The sequence below is a fragment of the Anastrepha ludens genome, chromosome 3 (genome assembly GCF_028408465.1).
Source record: "Anastrepha ludens isolate Willacy chromosome 3, idAnaLude1.1, whole genome shotgun sequence".
Classification (NCBI taxonomy): domain Eukaryota; kingdom Metazoa; phylum Arthropoda; class Insecta; order Diptera; family Tephritidae; genus Anastrepha; species Anastrepha ludens.
The window spans coordinates 122,674,910-122,689,531 of record NC_071499.1 but is presented as its reverse complement, the minus strand read 5'-3'; positions in this window follow the sequence as shown (position 1 = coordinate 122,689,531).

The window sequence follows — 14,622 nt, the reverse complement described above, 5'->3', positions numbered from 1 at the left end:
TTCGGCTACAGCAGCCGCCAGAAAAATATAAATACATATTTTTTGTTTGATTGCATTAAATTAGGGCATTCAATTTCTCTCTACATTCTCTAATTACTACTTTCGTTTTATCTTTTCTAAATCCTTCTTTTATTTTCCTACTACTTCTTCTCTTACATTATAGTTAAGTTAAATATACTGGATTGATTTGTTAATGAGCTGGTGTAAAATTTAGATTAAGAAACTTTTAAGTTAAAAATAGTCCAGTTGTATATAATATTGTTGAAGTACTATTGAAAGACCTTAGTCTTACTATGTACTATTTTATTATAAATAAATAAATAATCTAGAAATATAATGCCAAGCGTATTTAGGGTGAATTTCTAGATCGAAATAAGGTTGGGGGGTACATAAAAATCAGAAGAGGGTAATCGTCATTTTTCTCGAAATAAAAAAGATCCATTAGAGAGGCTTTCAAGCTCATCCAAATGGTTTCTTAGATTGGTCTAAAAGGGAATTCTCTTCAAAAAGTTCTGAAAACAAAATGACCTGACCTTCATTGCTACGATTAGATAATCCAACCAGAAGCGTAAAACAATCTGAGAGTGTGAGAACGCTTATTTGGAAGTGAAAAAGATGACAAAGGTAATGCCGGGAGGTGTGAATAAAATACTTCCACTTTTTCTCGCAGAGAGCGGGTATGATTTCTTTCTTCACAAAAAAAAGAACAGTTGAAGCTGAGATTACATGGCTTGAGAGAGTAGCAATGTGTGTTAAGTGGATATCTAGAAAAAATTTAGCAAGCAATCCTGGCAGCATGCGGAAGGCTTATAAAGCAAAAGAGGCTACATTGTTTTCAGAAAACTATTTTCCTAAAAGGAGTCCCTAACAAGGAGGTCTCACAAACAACAGCTTAAGACGCTGGAACTTGTTATAGTCGGCGGTATGGAAGTTCTTTAGCTCAGCTGGACATTCATCTTTGTAACCGAGGCGATAGTTGATGTGGTCTAATCGCAACGGTCCAACGATGCTAGCCTATGAGATGGTACAAGTCGTAAAATAGAAGAAATGGAGCAAACAGTATGTGGAATGAGCGATCATGAAATACCATAGGTTTCACTGGGTGAAATACAAAGAGATCTTAGAATGGCCGTTGATCCCAAGAAAGACAACCTAAGTAGAACAGAACCAAAACCCAAAAGCTATTCGGTTTCTTTTAGAAACGGAAAATCTCATTAGGATCACAGAAGAAGAAGTGAGACAGTAGCGATTCTCAATGACGAAATGAGCATATGAAACAAAAAGTTGGTGGAATGCGACGCAGTTGCTGATAGAGGGGCACAAAAATAAATAAAAATATGGAAAAAATGGAAATTGTGGACCTTGACTGGTGGTAATTTTCATAGTGAGCTTACGATAAATAAATTTTTAATGATCCAGTTGAGATATTAAATAGAGTTCGCAGATGGATTAGACTAATTAAGATGACAATTTCTCAAAACTACTTTTTTAATGAATGTGGAATAAAAGAGTTGTTGTTGTTGTTCTTGTAGTAGCAGTACTAAACCTTGTCAGTGCAATGTAAATCACCGGTCGTCTTCGTCTAACTCACCAAACGGTAGGCCTAGGAAATTCGCTGTTTCGACAGGTTGGGTATAGAGAGAGAGGTTTGTTAGCTAAATGGGTTTGATGGGGCATGTGAAAAGGTGGTTATTATAGTGCGGGGCGCCTTCACTTGCTAGACATATGCTTAGTATATCAGGGTCAATTCTGGATAGGTAGGAGTTTAACCAGCTACAGTATCCAGAACGCAATTGTGATATGGTTACGTGGCCCTTTCGGGGTGGCTGGATCTCTTTATCTGCTATGGTGCTGGTGATTGGGCTTCGAATACGGCATTGGGGGCTCGAGAGCTTAAGAAGGTGGTAAGAATCTTTCACTGAATGTCGTTTATGGTCTGTCTAAACACTGCCCTCTCCAGTAGTTGTTGATTCGTTTTGTCCTGGATCTCGTTGGTGTAGTTGAAGAGGGAAAGGGGGTCGGCTCTGGTTCAAGCAGGTGTCCGCATGGGTGAAACCTGCGGAAGCACGCTAGCAAAAACTGTTTGCTGAGCAGTTTGTTGTGCTCCTTTAGTGGAAGCATCTGTGCCTCGTTATGTAGGTGTTGTAGAGAGCGAACGAGTGAATTCTTCTTAAAATAACCCATCTGAGCCAAGATACATAGAAATATCTTTATCTTTATATCTACACAAATTTCCGACAGACAACGTACGTTTTCTACTCATATCCAGGAGAAGTTTCAAGGATATTTCGCGCACAACAATTGCTACAATTTAAGAGGCAACTATAATAAGGGCGAAGAACTGCTGAGCTGTTGGGCAAATGCGAAATTGTTCAATCGGTTCCACAGTTTGTGTGCGTATATGAATCTATGAATGTATGCATGTATAAGTAGACAGGCAGAACCACAGAAGTAATTGCCTGTTTAGAAATATATGCCGCTACAAAGCACACAATTGCAACACACACCGCCCAACAATAACAACAACAAAAGTTGTTAGTTAGTTGTGCTAAATAGGCAGAGTACGCGACTGTGTGAGGTCACACAAATGCATGTAAACCTTATAAAATTTCAAGGACTTTGAATGACAAATTTTCCAAACAATCGCCAAGCGTAATATTAATGATGCAAGGACAAGCTGAGAGGTGAGGAGTGTGAGCATCAGTGAGAGACTGGGAGAGAGAAAGAGAGAGCGCGAAAGAATGGGAAGGGCAGAAAGCAGTGGAGGGTGTTTGTATAGGCAGTGCTAGTGCTGGGTATATTTGGCAGAAAATGTAAACGCGATGGGAGACCGGAATGTAGGAGGCAGAGAAGCAGCAGGGAGAGGACTAAAGGCAGAAGAGACCTAATGGCCTCTGGAGACGATACAGCATGCTTGACTGAGCTTTGTGTGTGTTAGTGCAGTCGGGTGTCGTCGTGTCACACATACTTGTTGTCGGCTTTTGAATGATGAAAATCAAAAATTTTAGATATTAGCGTCAATCAGCCGACACGCACACATATAAAGTTCTTGTCAAACAATGCTTGACCGTCGCCAGAGGCCATATATGTATGTGAGTAAGGTGGCGAGAAATGAAATAATATGCATTCCCTAGAGAATGGTGGCTAGTGGGAGCATGTGAGGTGAGAAGTGGTGCGCAGAATCTAGCAAAGTATTTACTTTCCCAGCTCACACACATTCATGCCATGTAGAATAAATAAATAAATACAAACAATTGTTAGGTGCGTTGGTATGTACCCCCTTCAACATATAAATTAATATAACGCCTTTGACAGCAAATTAATTTTATCGCTTATCTATCTGTAGTCTTCCTGTTTCCGTATGGTTGAGTTAGGCAAAGGAGAGGTGTGCGCAAATATAATATTTGCAAAGTGGGTGGAAATGGGAATATGAAAGCGTGAAATTGGAAAATTATTTGAATAAGATGCAGAATTAAGATAATTTTTGCATAAGAAATGTTCTGTGATTTATGAATGTTTCATGGAAGCTATGAGCTAACTCGAAGCCCCTATGAGGAAATAAATTAATTCAGATCAGTAATGTTTGTTTATGCATTATGCATTTAAAAAGGTATACAAATTTGCTTGTGAATAACGAAAACAGCTAATTTAGCTTCGCACTTACAGCGACCGTCGTCCACTGTGTTGAGTGGTGTGGCTGTTAAAATAATCCCTCCTCTTCTTCTGAAGAGACACCCTTCCCGGGAGTATTTTCTGCATTACTTCGGGAGGACCCAGACCGACATCCATAATGGACTAATTCCATTTACCCACGTCTGGGTGTACCATATTTGTAGCCGACTTCCATGCTATAAGCTATTATTTTGCCATTTGATAGAATTTAAGATGGTGGAGTGAGTTAATGTCTTTGTGTTTATTACAGAAAGCATTAGGTAATTGGGACTGTCTTCAGCAGGGTATAAACCTTTATTGATCTAAAAATTGTTGAAGAACGTTGCTAAAATTCTAATAAAAATGTTATTGGAGGCATGCACATCCTTTTGTAATTCAAAAAGTTCTAATAACGACTTTTATTTTAGAGCTGCGGAACGATGAATCAGATTTAGATGCGGCGTCATACCTGGTGGATCACTGTATCTATACATAAGACTAAATCTGATATTACCAGGATTCTCTCACCAGTTTAGAACATTTCAATCTTCTGTGAGAAGGCTGATTCCAGACACTAATCATTTTGGAATAACCTAAAGTATTTTTTCGCTATCTATGTTGATTATTCTTTCTCCACTTCTAGTAATAGGACTATGAATAAGTTCGTGCGGTTTTACAACAGATGGCGTAACTTGATTATTATTCCATCGATCCACATTTCCAAACATTCATTGGAGAGCTACTGTCGTAAGGCACAAACGTCAGTATAAGTTTTTTATTTGAAGCGTAAACAACAATATTTTTACCACACTTGAAAATGTCGAATTTCGTGCCAAATAATGTGTTTTTGCGGGGAATTCTTCTTCATTATTTTAATATGAAGAAAAAAGCAGCCGAAAGTCATCGTATCTTGGTGGAAGTTTATGGTGAGCATGCTCTATCTGAGCGAACGTGCCAGAAGTGGTTTGCACGCTTTAAAAGTGGTGATTTTGGCTTGGAAGACGAAGAACGCGAGGGTGCGCCGCCAAAGTTCATGGATACCGAATTGGAGGAATTGCTCGATCAAGATCCGGCTCAAACGCAAGAAGAGGTTGCAAAAACTTTGGGAGTTGATCAATCAACCATTTCCAAACGTTTAAAAGCCATGGGAATGATCCGAAAGGTAGGCCATTGGGTGCCGTATGAATTGAAGCCAAGAGACGTTGAACGCCGTTTTATGGCATGCGAACAACTGCTTCAACGGCACAAAAGAAAGGGTTTTTTGCATCGAATTGTGACTGGCGATGAAAAGTGGGTCCATTACGACAATCCAAAACGTCGGGCAACGTATGGATACCCTGGCCATGCTTCAACATCGACGTCGGCGCAGAATATTCATGGCCTGAAGGTTATGCTGTGTATCTGGTGGGACCAGCTGGGTGTTGTGTATTATGAGCTACTGAAACCGAATGAAACGATTACGGGGGATGTCTACCGACGACAATTGATGCGTTTGAGCCGAGCACTGCGAGAAAAACGGCCGCAATACGCCGATAGACACGACAAAGTTATTTTGCAACATGACAATGCTCGGCCACATGTTGCACAAGTGGTCAAAACATACTTAGAAACGCTCAAATGGGATGTCCTAACCCACCCGCCGTATAGTCCAGACCTTGCGCCATCCGATTACTATCTCTTCCGATCGATGCAACATGGCCTGGCTGACCAGCACTTCCGTAATTACGATAAAGTCAAAAAATGGATCGATTCGTGGATTGCGGCAAAACCGACCGAATTTTTCACAAAGGGAATCCGTGAATTGCCAGAAAGATGGGAAAAAGTAGTAGTAAGCGATGGACAATATTTTGAATATTAAATTTGTAACCATTTTACGTCAATAAAGTTTCAAATTTCGAAAAAACCGCACGAACTTATTCATATTCATATTATATTCTGTGGGGAAAAATGGCTTGGTGTTTAAATTGAATACTAAAAATAGACTAACCAATTTTTTCACTTGTGCTAAAACTTATAATTTGTACTAAAAATTTTGTACTATTGATTTAGTAGAAACTTCGAAGAATTTGGTACTAAATATTTGGTACAAATAAATGCAACACTAAAATATAATATTAAAAATGCAGTACTAAAAACTTTTAGAATGAAATTTGGTACTTAAAATTTAGTACAAAAAGGCAACACGAAAATATATGACAAAAGAGTTTGAACTAAAATTTATTACCAAATATTTGGTAAAACAAATGCAACACTGAAGTATAGTACTAAATATATTTGGCTAAAAGTTCAGTACTCAATAATTTCTCCTACAAATTTAGTACAAAAACATTTTTACGAAAAATGCAGTGTTGTGTTATTCAGAACTAAAATTTACAGCACTAAAAATTCAGTACTTAAAGTTGTGGTCTAAATTTGTTTACTACATATTTAGTAAAAAATTCAACACTAAAATATAGTACTAAAAAATGTTAGACTAAAAGATTATCTTAAAATGCAGTACTAAAAAATTTAAGACAAAAATTTGGTACTAAATGCAGCACTAAAATATGGTACTAAAAAATTGGCACTGAAATGTGGTGCTAAACATTTAGTACAAAAAATGCAGTACTAAAATATGGTACTAAATATTTTGGAGTAAAATTTTAGTATTCAATAACTTACCCTAAAAATTTAGTATCAAAATATTTGTACCAAAATGCAATACTGAGCAATTTAGTACTAAAATTTTAGTATTCAATATTTTACCCAAAAAATTTGGTACTTAAATATTTGTACCAAAAATACAGTACTGAGCAATATAGTACTAAAACATTGTATTAAAAATGTAGTACTAAAACACAGTTCTAACTAATGCAGTGCTTAAGATTTAGTACTAAATTTCTTTGACAAAATATTATGTATACAAAATTTAGTACTAAAACGCAGTACTAAAAACTCAGTGCCTAAGGTTTAGTACTAGAAATTTTTTATGCAAATAATGTTGTACTTAAAATTTAGTACTTAAAAATTTTATGGAAAATTTAGTGTGGTTTCTTAATTTTTTGGGGAGAGAATCCTAGCCATTATTCTTTCTCATAAGCATATGTGTATGTATGTAAGTGTATGGCGCATATTAACTGAAGCAAAAAATTCTGATTATCTCATGATTTAAAGATGACTTTACGCTTAAAAATGCTTAGCTGTTATAGCATTCCATAATGGAGGAAAGAAAAACGGAAGTTCTATACCATGCAACTAATCTAGAATCGAATGCATTAGAGAAGCGATGATTCTAGTGAACCAATTCTGGTGATATGGACGTCTAGTATGAGACACTTTCTGGTAGGCTAGTCCTCGAAGATATCGATAAACTCATGGAAATCGTAGAGTCGTACCAGAATGTGAGCACTTATTCCATTGCCCAAGAGGAGTAGCCAAAACTAATAATTTCATCGTCGAAACAAAGCGAAAAGATGTACTGAGCTCTTTATTTTGCTTTACGTGAAGGTTGGTCTCTTGAATGCAAAAAAGAAAACAAAAAAAAATCATCAAAGACAAGGCCACATTGTCCAATTGCTGCATGTGCCTTCTTCGGTATAAGCAAGAAACATATATACTTTTTTTTTTAATTTCGCTACATATTTTGAAATTTAAAACCTAACTTTTTCAGCAAAAATGTTATGTACTCGTAAAATACCTTCAACTACATACACTTATGCATAGAGCTATTATATACTCAACTGCCGATCATTGCTTATCACTTCCAATACCATTTAGTAAATACTCAAATAAAAAGTAAATACAAATTCAGTAACGAAAACGAAAAGTGTTTTATTTCTATGGCTTCCATTGTTTACCACGGCCTTTGTAGCATTCCAGAAACGATAAAAAATTTTATGCTTAATATGAATCACAAAAAATACCTGGAAATTTGTGCTGTGAAGCACAGAGTTATGTAGCAATTCACGACTACACATAATTGCTCGTTTGCTGGAAAAACCTCATAAGTCAAAAAAATAAAATAAAACTATTTTAGCTAAATATGCAGAAATGACCGCTAGCGCTTCTTCCTTGGTAAGTACGAAATTCAGAGCGGTATCTAACATATTCACCCTACCTCAATACAAGAAAATATGTATTAATTTTTGCTTAGGGAGGAATAATAAATTACAGTTTTTGAATCGTTTTTTTAGAATTTAAACATTTTTATTTAGAAATTTTTTTTTTTAAATGTATATACAAAAAAAGATGGCATATTTGCAAATATATATCTGGTTAGTAGGGCAAGATCTACACGTCTAAGTGGGTCCTAAAATTCTTCAGTTATTCGCAGATCATCAAGGGTAAAAGTAATTTGGAAAGCAAAAGCATTGCCAATGAACGGGAGCGAAAAAAAATATTTACATATATAGATGATCTGGGGTTCTGTTCTCGTTCTGTGTAAACGTTAAGTGAGAAAAAGTTTTCATTTTTGCTTTGACCGACACTTTTCACTCAGTCTTTTCACAATCGATTATTTTGCGATTCTCGTTTGTTCCACGATAAAAATGTTCTGTTTCCACTGTAGCTATGAAACTTTTGCAAGTGAGGTATTCAAATTTCAAAACAAAAATGTCAAGCGAGAATAAAATTAAAAAAAATTTGCATGACGGAAGCAGCAACTACGAGTCCCTCTTAAATTCTTATTGAAATTGCCAAGCCTGTTATCTTTAACCTCTCGAAAATTTGCTCGCTATTTTTGATTGATGCCACAGAATTCACAGCCCCGATTGCGGGACTAAGATTAAAGGATACACCTTCGCCAATTTTACAGATAAACTGTCAAAAACCTTGCATTAACAACCGGGTTTGATTTGATAGATTTACTTCAAAATTCAAATATCAACTCAGCGCACTAATTTAAGCCGAGTGAGATCATATTAAATAGAGCTGATATTTTTTCAGCTATCGCAAAAGAGTCCTCAAAGCCACATGCAGAACTTCGCGATCCCCCAGTATTTTCTCTAGCAAAATATAAGAAATCCAAGTAATGACTTGGACTTTGGCAAGCTGGTTCTAATGGAATGGATGGGTCTAATAAAGAAGATGCTGAGACTAAAGCCTGAGCTGAGAAATTTAAAGTTTCCCCTCTTCTCTCACGATTTATAAACATGTATGGCCGGTATTCAACATTTCTTCCTCCCCCTGTCCAGCAATACAAACAGCTGCTATCGAAAATCACGATGGAATGAGAAACGTGCACATATGAATGAAATATTTTTAGGCGCTCAAACGTAGCGAAATAATTTCTAAGAAATTTAACTAAAGGGAGAAAAAAGTCATAAAAATGAAAAAGGGACTAAAAACACAAAACCTAATATTCTGCAAATCAAGACAAAATGTGGAAGAAACTCAAAGACAAACACAAAACAAGAGCAAACATTGGCAATGGTGCTGATGAAGACGACAAATACGCGACTACAAAACAGTCAAATGAGTAATAAAAAAATATACTCGTAGAGGTTAGCAAACATAAGCGAGTTGAGAGCAAGAAGGAGAGCATCGAGAAGAGAGCCGTGTGAGGGCAAACAAAGGATTGGAAGTCAGAGCAGGGAAGGAAGTTGCAGTGGCGTGAAATGAAGTAGACGGTGGGGTAAAATGTGAATAATGATAAGAGCAGGTGTTGCGGGTGCCTGGAAGGCAGAGTAAGTGTAGGGAGTTGCGAGTAGCGAAAGCCAAGCAGAAGTTTAGGAAGCAAATGGAGATGCGGGTGAAAGCTGAGAGCACAGGGAAGGATGAAGGTGCAGAAAAGCAGTAAGTGACGGAGCTGCGGGTAATAAAAGCAGTTTGTGCCAGGTGAGCGGTGATAGAAGGTAGCAAAAAAGAAAAGGACACAGTAATCAAGATGAAAGAGGCAGAGGGCAGTTCACCAAAGTAAAGGGAAGTAGCGGTGAGCGGTGGCCAGAAAAAGAATGCAGGAATACAAATAATTGCAGGAAGAAAATAATGCAAGTACAGAGAACAGGGAATAGAGAGAACAAAAAAAAAAAAAAAAATTGCGCAATTAATGAAAAAAGCAAGAAACAAAACTTAAAGTTGGGCCAATTAAAGAATGGTAAAAAAAACTTAACTGAAAAAAACCAAATAAATAAGATAAAGTAAAATAAAATAAAATAGAATCAAAATAAAATAAAATAAAGTAAAATAAAATAAACTGAAATAAAATAAAATAAAGCAAAATAAAATATATTAAAATAAACTGAAATAAAATAAAACAAAATAAAATGAGTCAAAATTGAAAAATATTAACCAAAACGAATAAAATGACACAAAATAAAATAAAAAGTAAAACCAGCCGAAAGCCTCTGTAGCTGCGTTTCTTTTCTATGACATAAACAAAATTTATTTGGATTGAAGTAAATTAAATTAAAAATAATTCTAAGCATAAAGTAACAAAAGAGCGAAAAAAAATATAGAAAACTTAAAATTATAAAAGATTACAAAATTATTTAAGGAAAAAAATAAATTAAAGCAAATGAAGCAAAATAAAACAAGAGGGAAAAATAAAATGCTACTTATGTTATTGATATAAATAAAGATATAAAAAAATTCAAAAATCCAAAAAAAAATTTAGTTAAAAACAAAATTAACTAAGATTCAAGGGCATAAAATACAGGAAAAAGGAGAAAAAGAGCTCACAGTAAAAAAAATTATAAAAAAAAATTTTGTTTAATTTAAAAATTATACCAGGAAACACAAATAAAACTAAATAAACAGAAATGAAAAAACGAAACAAAATGAAATAAGAGGAAAAAATAAAACATGATTAAGTAAAATTAAGAAAATAAAAAAAATAGAAACTAAATTTATAGAATTAAACTAAAATAAATTAAAATACTTACCTTATTAATATAATTAAAAATATAAAAAAAAAACTTAAAAATCCAACAAAAAATTTAGTTAAAAATAAAATTAATTAAAAGTAAAATTTGAAATTGAAAAAAAAACAAATAATAAGTTACAAATTAAAAAGAAAAAAAAATTATATCGAGAAAACATAAATAAAATAATAAAAAATACAATATTAAAATGGAATGTAATAAAAGTAAAGTAAACTAAATTCGAATAAAATAAATAAATGGAATTATAAAAATTTTAATACAAAATTTAGTTAAACTAAATTAAGCAAACTAAAATAATAAAAAAACTTAATAAATGGTAGTTCGGGATAGATTCGTAATCATTTTGCAAAGAGGAGAGTAGAGAAAAAATGGAAAGCCAAATTTTAATATCAAAATTGATAAGAAATTCAAAAACCAAAATGTCGATTGTCTTAATCACTATTGATTCATGATTTTCTCTCATAAAAGCTTTGATGAAAGTTTGAGAAAATGGGAACAAAGTTTAAAACTTTACATTATATGGTTGTTGTTGTAGTGTGAATTACATTTACAATAAAAAAAATTATAATGAAGTGTTTATAATTTTGCAACGACTTGCAGACGAAAAGTAAACGTAGAACTACAAATTAAGGGCGAAAATATGAATTAAACCTAGACTGAGAAAAGACGACTGAAAAACAAAAAAAAAAAAACAAAATATGTATGTAAAAAACCTCTTCATTATAATTCTTCTGAAACGTAAAAAAAAAGCAAAAATTGCAGATAGTATAATTAGAATTTAAATTCCCGACACTCACCTCAAGATAAACATCACTGTCCGGATTAAAGGTGTCATTCACCCGCTGAAAGGTATAATTCACATGTGGAATTGAGTGCAAAATGCGCACTAATATGCTGGGCTGCTCCATTTTGCTGCAAAACTTTTATTTGTGTATTGCTGTTTATGCTGCTACGATTACTTTTGTTGTTGTTTTGTGACAATTATTACTAGCAAATCAGTATTTACTTGACATTCGGTTACAATTTCATTATAATTTATGCGTTTAAATGGCAAAAAGCTGCAACACATTTTACGTGCAATGCTTGTCTACTTTTAGGCGTACACAAACAAAAATATAAAAATAATTGAAAAAACACTTTTTATTTAAATTTTTGACGTCACAATAATTTACGCACTCATTCAGTAAGTGAGAGTGGCGAGAGCGCGCAAGCGAATTGTGCACAGTTGGCTCATATGGCGCCTCATTCGCACGATGATTGGAAGAGTACGAGCGTTGAAAAACGTGCTGCTGCGTTATTTATGACTTTTTTAATACAATTTATTTTGGCTAGCGCCGTCACTTTTCTCGCTCTTCTGCTCTTTTCTTTGCCTCTGCTTAAATCGCAGCAGACTTTTGGGCGCTTAAGCGTGTGCGTATATGCACACACTTTTTTTTGTTTGCACGAATTTCCTTTCAATACAGCAAGTCTGATACGTTTAATTTTTTTGGTATTTTTTTGTTTAACAATTTTGCGACGGCATTCAAGGCGCTTGGGAAATTGAGTGATTTTCGGACTTTTACACAAACTAATCTACGAATCTTGCTTTAAATTAAAGAATTTCTTGCACTTTCGCGTTCAGCTTTGCAGCGTTTTAGGTGTTGTGGAATGATTCGCTACTTTTCGCACGCACACAGTCACAAAATATTAATATTTCAGATATACTTCGCTGATTAACACGATTTCACGCTACTACTTTATTGAATGGCGCACTGTAAAATTTTCGTGCTCGCTTTTTCGCATTTCACAATTGGATCATACTTTTAGTCGCAATCACTTGCCCGTTACAATGTTTCCGCATTTGATTTAACAAATTAATTACTCTCCGCTTTCTAGTCAAAATTTCTTTATACCTATCTAAAGCCTTGCATACTTTTGTGCGTTGCAAAACCTTTATAATTAGCTATTCAATGAAAATTTCTTTTCTAAACTGGTTTTCGTGCTGCAGCTATCTGCCAGCTCACAGCCTTCGCGTGATTTGCTTTGCTAAAATTTCTTTACTTCTCGTTTTATATAATACTCAGCATACTTTTGCCCGTATACGCGCATTCACGCACTCAGTGACCAGCTATAGTTTAGCACACTTTTAGGCGTTAACCTGCCGTTGTTGCAGCCGCTCAGTTGTTTTGTATTCGATAGGTTTTCTTTTACGCTAAAGTGTCGAATATAGCACACTTGCAGGCGCTAAACGTCACTGGCATGTGTTTCGGGCGCACTTAAACGTATTAAAGGATAGATTTAACCACTGCACATCTATTCACGTGACACACAAATCACAGCACCCACAAACACACGCTCACCTGCTAAGTATGTGAGGAATTTGAAGTATGTCGCCGTCAACTTTCGCTGCTGAGCTTTTTTTTTGGTTTAATTTCATATGGTCGGTTATGTGAAAATATATGTTTTGTGCCCTGTCTCTCCAGCAACCAGCGTTGTGTAGTAACGTGATGTTGACGCTGGTGGTCTATGCCTATGCGTTAGCTAGACGAGTGTCGCGGTCAACGCCGCTGTACCGCACACTTTCCAACTATTTGTTGTTGTTATTTGCTTAGTTGCTGCTGCGACGCACAGCATCCTTGCTTATCCAGTCGACTGCGGTGCTGCTTGGCTGGCTAAACATGAGCTGATATCTGCTTCGAGTTCCACACGTTCCACGCGCGTCGCTGTCAGCGTCACAGCCTTCTTTCCTATCGGTCGCCGTCACTTGGGAGGACTCGCCGCCGCCTCGTACGCGCGCACTCGTTTCTCGTTTCTGTGCTAAATTTTCACTTTCGTTTTCACACCCAAAAATATTTTTTTTCTGTTTTTGCTGATAGCCCACCTACTTGCGTTTTGCACAGATTTTTCGCGTTCAACGATTTCGAATAAGAATTTTCTTAAATTTTTAATTTATTCTACAAAAGCAACATCAGCTATCAGTTTTAAATTTTCTATTTGCCAACGCTTCACAAAGCTGTTTTTCGCGTCACATCGTTTTTAATTTGCACCCGCTTTTTCTCCCGTTGACAGCTTCCTTCGCTGTGCTGCTCAGTTCTGTCTGTGGCTCGACGTTCGCAAGGCTTGTCAGGCGGAAAAGTCAGGAAAAACGAGCCTTGCTGCAGTTACGCTCGCCTCTCTTGCGCAGCTATGTATGACTAGTGCTAGCTTTGAATTTCGCTCTCAGCTGTCAAATCAGGGTGCTCAAATTCACCACAGTGCTCAAACGCTTTTGCTAGTCAATACTTGAATATTAATCGCTTAGACGGGCTGGAATAGCAATCCATGCGCACTATTCTCTCGGGTAATATAAATCTTCCTCTCTCTCTTTTGCTTGCCTCCGTTGCACAAGCTGACAGTTGGGGTGTTGACACTTTGGCTTATTGACAGCTCACTGCCTGTGGAGCATGGTGAATATGGCGAAGAGGGTGTTGCCAATAGATTTTAAAGTAATCATTGAGTTAGATGAGCTGCAATTAGAAATTTCTATAATTTAGAAGATTTCACGATTTTTTTAAAGAAGAGTTTTGAAACAAAAAAATTAGTAATTGATACAAATTCTTAGAACGTCTGAGCACTGAAAAATTCTCGATATTGATGAGGGCGGTTTTTATTTTTTAATAGATATCAGCTCTTACAGCGAGTGAAATCACAAGTGACTTGAATCATTAAATTTGGTTCCGAATATTTAAGTTATTTGTAAGCAAAATTGTACAAAGTAAGACCAAATTTCTTCTAGCATACACTATAAAATAACATTTAAATGCCGATAAAACTCTGGTTAAAATTGGCTGAGTCGTTTTGGAGATTGGCCTGCAAAAATAGACAGACATTCGAAACAAAAAAAAAACATGCAAATAAAAAAATCGCTCCATGGAGAATAACTTTTAAAATTACATACATACACCTCAAATGTATTTATTCGTATTAGTACACATGTACATAAGCATGTATGTAAGACTACCACTTTTGGCTTTACTTTTGTCTTTCCTTTTTAGTTTTATAGCCTGTCCGAATTTGTCGTTAACAGAAACCTTAACGAGAAAGAACATCTGCCAAAATTCCTATTTCACAGAGTTGTATGTCTGGAATATTT